Source organism: Sinohyriopsis cumingii, chromosome 2 (genome assembly GCF_028554795.1).
Source record: "Sinohyriopsis cumingii isolate HCF-2022 chromosome 2, ASM2855479v2, whole genome shotgun sequence".
NCBI classification, from domain to species: Eukaryota; Metazoa; Mollusca; class Bivalvia; order Unionida; family Unionidae; genus Sinohyriopsis; species Sinohyriopsis cumingii.
This window is the reverse complement of record NC_142962.1, coordinates 119,899,140-119,905,607: the sequence shown is the minus strand read 5'-3', so window position 1 is coordinate 119,905,607 and position 6,468 is coordinate 119,899,140. Positions and strand designations below refer to the sequence as shown.

General features: G+C 34.3%; 1 long non-coding RNA gene across 1 annotated transcript; it reads right to left on the bottom strand.

The window, feature by feature from the left end:
* Positions 1-2,252: 2,252 nt before the first annotated feature.
* LOC149805697 (uncharacterized) lies at positions 2,253-4,406 on the bottom strand. Its single transcript, XR_016414975.1, has 2 exons — positions 4,073-4,406; positions 2,253-2,551 (listed from the first exon to the last, which is right to left on the bottom strand). It is a non-coding gene; the product is annotated as an uncharacterized LOC149805697 (long non-coding RNA).
* Positions 4,407-6,468: the final 2,062 nt, after the last annotated feature.

Sequence of the window (6,468 nt, the reverse complement as noted above, 5' to 3'; positions counted from 1 at the left end):
AAACTGAGAACACAAAAGGAAATGTTAAATAGAACACCACTACTAACAACATCAATGACATCACCGCAAATAAGAGCAGAAACAGCTACAGAGGCTACAACAACGACAACAAAAATACAGGGAATGGAGCAAAAGCTGAATGAAACACCAACAACAACAACATTAACAACAATGACCCCACCGCAAACAAGAAGAGAATCTTACACAAGAACAGTATTGCAAATGATTGAGAAACCAATGCCACCACCAAGAACAACAAAGAAAAACAAAAACAACAACGAAGAATAGAAACCGCTAGAAGTAACAAGAATACCACAAATAGAAAGAGAAATAGAGAACACAACACCAACTGAAAGAGAAGAAGAGAAGAGAAGAGAAAGACTAAGGAAAGGGGAAAAAAAGGACGCAGAACACAGGAGGACGAAGAGACAGTGCAGAAGTATTTCCTTGAAAACGATCAATATCTAGAATAAAAATAACAAAGGATCATAGATACAATAATCCCCCAAAACGAGAAATAAAACATCTAGAAATATAGCAACACATACAAACACCAAAAGGTTAAAATTAAGCTTCGGCAACAATACAGTTATGACAGTGGGGGACTCTGTAACGGTCTGAAAAGTTAATATAAGGGAGTACACACACACACAAACACACACACACAGACACACACACAAGTAAAATGGAAATGGCTTTATTATGTGCTACAGTGTCTTTCACAACAAAACTGCGTTGCCCATGTTTGAATTCCGGAGTGACACAATCTCTCCCATGTTTGTAATATATGCTCAGATTAATCCTCCTTAATTACGGGATTTGTTTTCTACGTACGTATGTGGCTAACCATTTCATTTTCTTGGTGTGTGTGGATGAGATTGGCAATTCCTGGATTATTTTTTTTGGGGGGGGGGGGTGAGGGGGACATTTCCGGCCTTCAAATAGCGTGAAAACAAATTTTGCCCTGATTTGTAGAACAAAAGATATAAAGTAGCTTCACTGAGCTAATATTAATAAAAAAAATTTTCGATTCTAAACAAAAATGTAGCATTTACATGCGGTATGTGTGTCTGTTATTTGTCGGTTTGTGACATTTTAACAACTTAAGGTGATCGATTACAGAGTATGGTTCCATGCTTGTTCAAGTGTTAAAACAATTTAATTGCAGACCCAAAACGACACAGTACATATCGTTAAACACTCATTTTGCAACTTGTCAAAATTTAGGTCTAATTTAAGATGTATATTTTTATATGCAAGTCATGTACAGATGCGCGATATTTACAGTTTTCAGCTTTTGAATATGAAAAACAGAAAACTTGTAACGTCACACCTGAAACTTGTAAGTGCAGAAAGAAAAGCAATTAAACAGCAATCAAGCGGCAGTAATCAGTTATACGCGGTAACTAACGAACACCTGTTTATAGTAATGTATAACACATGTACATTTCTCTATTTTCGTGTTGGAACAACAAATTCACCGGACTACCGCGAATCAAGAAACCAATTAGGTATTACTAACTGAGCAATTATCGAAAGAATCTCGTTAAAATGGTTGATTTAATAGCATAATTCCACGAGTTATCTCTCTGATTATCTAATGAGGACTTGTTTGATAAGGATGCGTCATAACACAGCTAAAACAAAGTAACGCATAAATAACGGACATGTCAGATCCAGCATTCTACGGCGCCATGGGACGTTATGATACGATAGTAAGTAAATTTAATTTCAGCAGTCTCCGCTGCTCCTGTCAGTCACGCCTACAACAAAGAATTATACACTAATCTTTAACATCTCGTTTTCGACAACAGACTCTAAAAGTAATTCAAGCTAATATCGTAGCGGTGCTTGTCGGAGTCTGAAATTGTGTCTGTAAAGTGAAGAAAAAAAAAACCAATATAGGAAGTAATACATTAAACGTTTGTTATTTCGTGTTCATTTTGGCACCGTGAAGTATATTTTGTAAGATGGTGTTTAACATTTATCTTAACGTTTTCTTCGTGTATTAATGACAGGGATAAGAGTGATATGGAAACAACAATCGAAATATTTGTGACGAATGAAGAGATAATTAAACGAAAATAAGAGCACATTTTAAAATTAACGTTTAATTTAAAATTATATATTTAGAGAAAAATGAAATAGATTTTTTCATTAGGGACATTTAGCGGATTAAGATCCAGCTAACTTTCAGTTATCTTTACGCATGTTGGTTCAGACCAAGAGTATGCCAAATCAAGCAAAAAATGCAAGGTGAACTAGCTTTAGTGACAGATGTCCATTATTAACAAAAGTTTGTATTATTGTTTAAAATTTCGTCAGCACCAATGGTTTGTGATGTCCGCCAATCCTGAAAGTCATATTTTCACCAATTTTTCGTACTATCGTAGCTTTTGTCTTTCTTTTCGGGAAAAATCCACAGATCGAAAGGTGATGGTGAGCTCATGTTTCCGTCCTCTACGTCACAGTAACTAGGAGAGGCGTGATTTCAGCGAGGAACGTCAGAATGGACATTGCATTGTTGCATGGTTGGCCGTGGTTCGATACTCTGTAAGAGAACTCACAGAAATGTAGATTTAGTTATAATTATTAAACCAAGACAACACGCTAACTCTAAGCTTACATAAGAAAACAAACAAGAAAGTATGATTCCTTTGCAAAAAATTAATTTAGGGTTACCAATTTGATATTTTCATAGTATTTCTGTACTTGAAAAATCATATAAAATTCTGGATGAGATCAAAGAACCCGATGTAGCCGAAATATGCATGAGATGTAATACAAACAGTACTCAGATTGTGCGTGAATTTAAATAAGTACAAAAGTTATAATGTTAAATCATACATGCAGACAAAAGAAAGTTTATAAATTTTATCGTACAAAGAATTCCATGCCAATTTTTTATTATTATTGTAGAGCATGAAGTTGACAGCGAAAATCTTTATGATAACAAAGTCCATATTATTATAACAGAACAAATATTAGAATAACAAAATCAGTATTAGAATAATACAATCAATATTAGAACAACAAGCAACAATTACATAATTAATACGAGTGACTTTCTATAAATACAACATTATCCTAATTTCAATATACAAATTTCGAACAATTAAAATTTTTGAGAATTTCACAAATATAAAATTACAACTACCATTGCCCTACTTTTAGAAATTTATGCCATTATGTTGACATGGCATATATGAACATAATTTAAAATCTTCCAAGAAAAAGATGTCAAAAGCTAGAAAATCGATGAGGTCAACAAGTCGGCTGAGTCAACCTTATAATGGCGGCAAATTATTGGTAACAATTCCGGTCTTGTATTGGTTTTGCATTACGTACAACTGTTTCTGAATGTGTCATGCATCCCTTGACAATTGTTTTGAATCCTGTTGACGCATATATTTGTTTTTTTATGGCACTCAAATTCATGCTAAGTTAACAAAACAAAATGTCATTTGAAATTTAATTCGTGCTTGGACGCACATCCTTTCGTGCAACGTAGGCTGCACGTCTTAGTTGATGGCAATACTTAATTCTTGTTTGTATATCTGTAAATTTCAAAATGTCACGCGTGAACATCAAGAGGTAGCATAAGGAGACTAAGCAGACCAGGCTATCAAGTACGTTGGGGGGTTGGAGAAGAAGTGGTTGAGACTACCCCGTGCAATTGATAGAAGAGTAACCCCTTCCCCCAGCTGACGTCCATTTGTCAGTTTGTTCCGATGGAAGAGAAGTCAGAGGTTGGTGATGTATTTGAAGTCGAGTCAAACAAAATGGAATCCAACGAAAATTAAGTGGACAAATTAACGTTAAATTTGATAAAATGGTTTTATGAGGTGATGAAGTCAATGATAATAGAGAATATGTTTAGATTCACACTTGTTCAAGCAGTGTTCAAAATCAGCGAAGATAGCTCTTAAAAATACAAGACGTTTTTTATGTTAAGTGTTTAGGCTTTAATAAACAGTAACAAAGAAAGAATGAAAACAACAAACTTTGAAAAATGTAACAAATAATTCATTTCCCTGGAAAAACAATGGAAAATTGGAAAAAAAGAACTTACGGTTTTAGGAATCAAATCCAAAAATAATCCTAGAAAAATCCATGGAATTAAATTTTAGAAGTCATAGTAATGAAATGGTCTAATGGTCTAATCAATTCAAGTTCGAGTCCCGATGAAAAATCCAAAATGGAATGGATGGCGTTTAATAGAGCCAGTATAGTGCTGTAGTGTCTACAGTTCTTTGTTATTCCACAGAAGATAATATTCCGGTATCTGAATTTCCGAATAAACATTCAAAAAATGTCGTTGTCCAAGAATTCTGTATGAGGATATCAAATATTTCCAGAGAAAGGAATGAATAATTCCATAAAATAAATCTTTTACTCAAAACTGTTCACAAACACTTTCCAGTGTAAAAGCCCAACTGACTAATTTCTCTATAGACAAAGGTTATACAGTAACATGAGATGCAAAAAAGATTCCCGGATGAGGGTCAACCCTACAGAATTTCGAGAACATCGTAGGAGTATTTACGTCTAAAGTCACGTAGTCCCAGTCAGTCTCGATTTCACTATTATCATTCACACATTAAGTATAATTTTTTTTAAAAAAAAGAGTTGTTTACTTGATTCTCAATTGAAGTCAGGAACTAGGTCAGCAAAAAGATACAAGGTTCTATTTTTTTGGTGTTTTCGACTAAATAGTCAGGTCAAACTAATTTCTGGAAAATATCAAATTCCTAGTAAACAAATTACATTACTTTGACATGTAATGAAATAAAAAATATTTTAAAACTTGCAAACAGCCAATTAAATTAAATCAAATATAAATTAAATCAAATATACATAACACGTTAATGATTGTGAAGTGTCGAATATTGAATTGTAATTAACTTTAAAGTTGAATGCATTTAGCATTAAAATTGTATCGCATTTAAACCAGAAAAGTCTTTTTGAAGAGTCACTTCGACTTTTCTTCTTTTCTCCCACGTGTCAGGGTTAAAACTTGAAAGGCCAAATTTTATGACTGAGTGAGATTTGACCAGGGGCATTACTACGCTGTCCTGAGAATGTAAACATTTGATCTACCAACCATAACCGCTTGATAGGAACCCATGTCAAATTATCATTTTCACTGGGAAATTGATATGCCGTACTTCACAGATTCTATGCTGTCTGAAAATCTGACGAAAGAAATGATTGTCTTGGGGAAAATTTAGGAACCACTGCCTACGATTGGCCAGAATAAATTAAGGCGTACACTTTAGAAGTAATGTGAATTTAAAGTGACGACCTTAGTCAAAATTCTTTAGTCTTAAAATTTCATGTGAGGAGGAGTAGTTTTGACAACGAGGGAAGCCGAAAGAGAGTAGTGCTTTCCTCGTTAAACAAGAAAGGGACCTGGTTGCTGTCTTGTAAGAAAAGACAGGGTTTAGTGCTAGGACGCACAAGTTCTGAAAGATAATTACCTATTTATATTTGATTTTGTAATGTTTAATCTTGTAGGTTAGAGATTGCTGTGAGTTAGAATTTGTGCATGTTATGCAATAGTAATTGAAAATTTAGTAGATCTGTCGCTGTGAAGCGAGGGTAATGCACTACCGTATTAAGTCAGAATTTATGCAGTGTTCGGATAGTTATTTATGCTTCTGAGTAACGTAAGTGAGGGAATTTATGTACTGTAGAAAGTGGTACATACATTGATTTAGGGGCAATTTTGTCCTTGAAGGAACAGGTTTATAAACAAGGACAGTCTAAAGACAGAACGCCGAGAAAAAAAGAAGCACGAAGTCAGAATAAAGGACCAGAAAGTCCATGAAGGGACAAAGCATGGAGAAGAAGTCGATGAAATAGGAAAACGCTGATACACGGTCAAGATAGGAAGGTGATGCGACGTTACAATGATGAAGTGGCAAGAATGAGAGAAGAGGTACTGGAGTTTAGGTGATAGAACGACACTGTCTAGAAGTAGAATATGTAATTTAGAATGATTTCTGGATTACTAACCTGTAATTATGCTTTATGAAAACATGCTGAGATGCGAGAAAGATATATGAGAAAGAACAAGATGATTGTGCGCATGATGATAAGGATACGAGGAAATCGGTTGATAAATGCGAAGAAGATGGCGAGACTAATCCAAAAGCAAAGATGGAATGAAGATCTATGTCAAGGACATAAGCATTACACATTTCCTTTGCAATTTCTTATAATCAGCTGACATACCTGTCAGTTTTTATGAAACAAAAAGACACTTGAAATGTTGATGGTGGAGATGACAGAGATGACTTATACTAATTTGAAGATGTTTAAATGATTGTAAATACTAAATAGTATATAACGCTTGTTCTGATAATATGAATTGCCGAATCGATTGGCAGTGTACTGATACTGACATTGTGGTCGATCCTGCAAATCATCATATTTTCTAGATCATAATATTTTCTCGAATAGCTG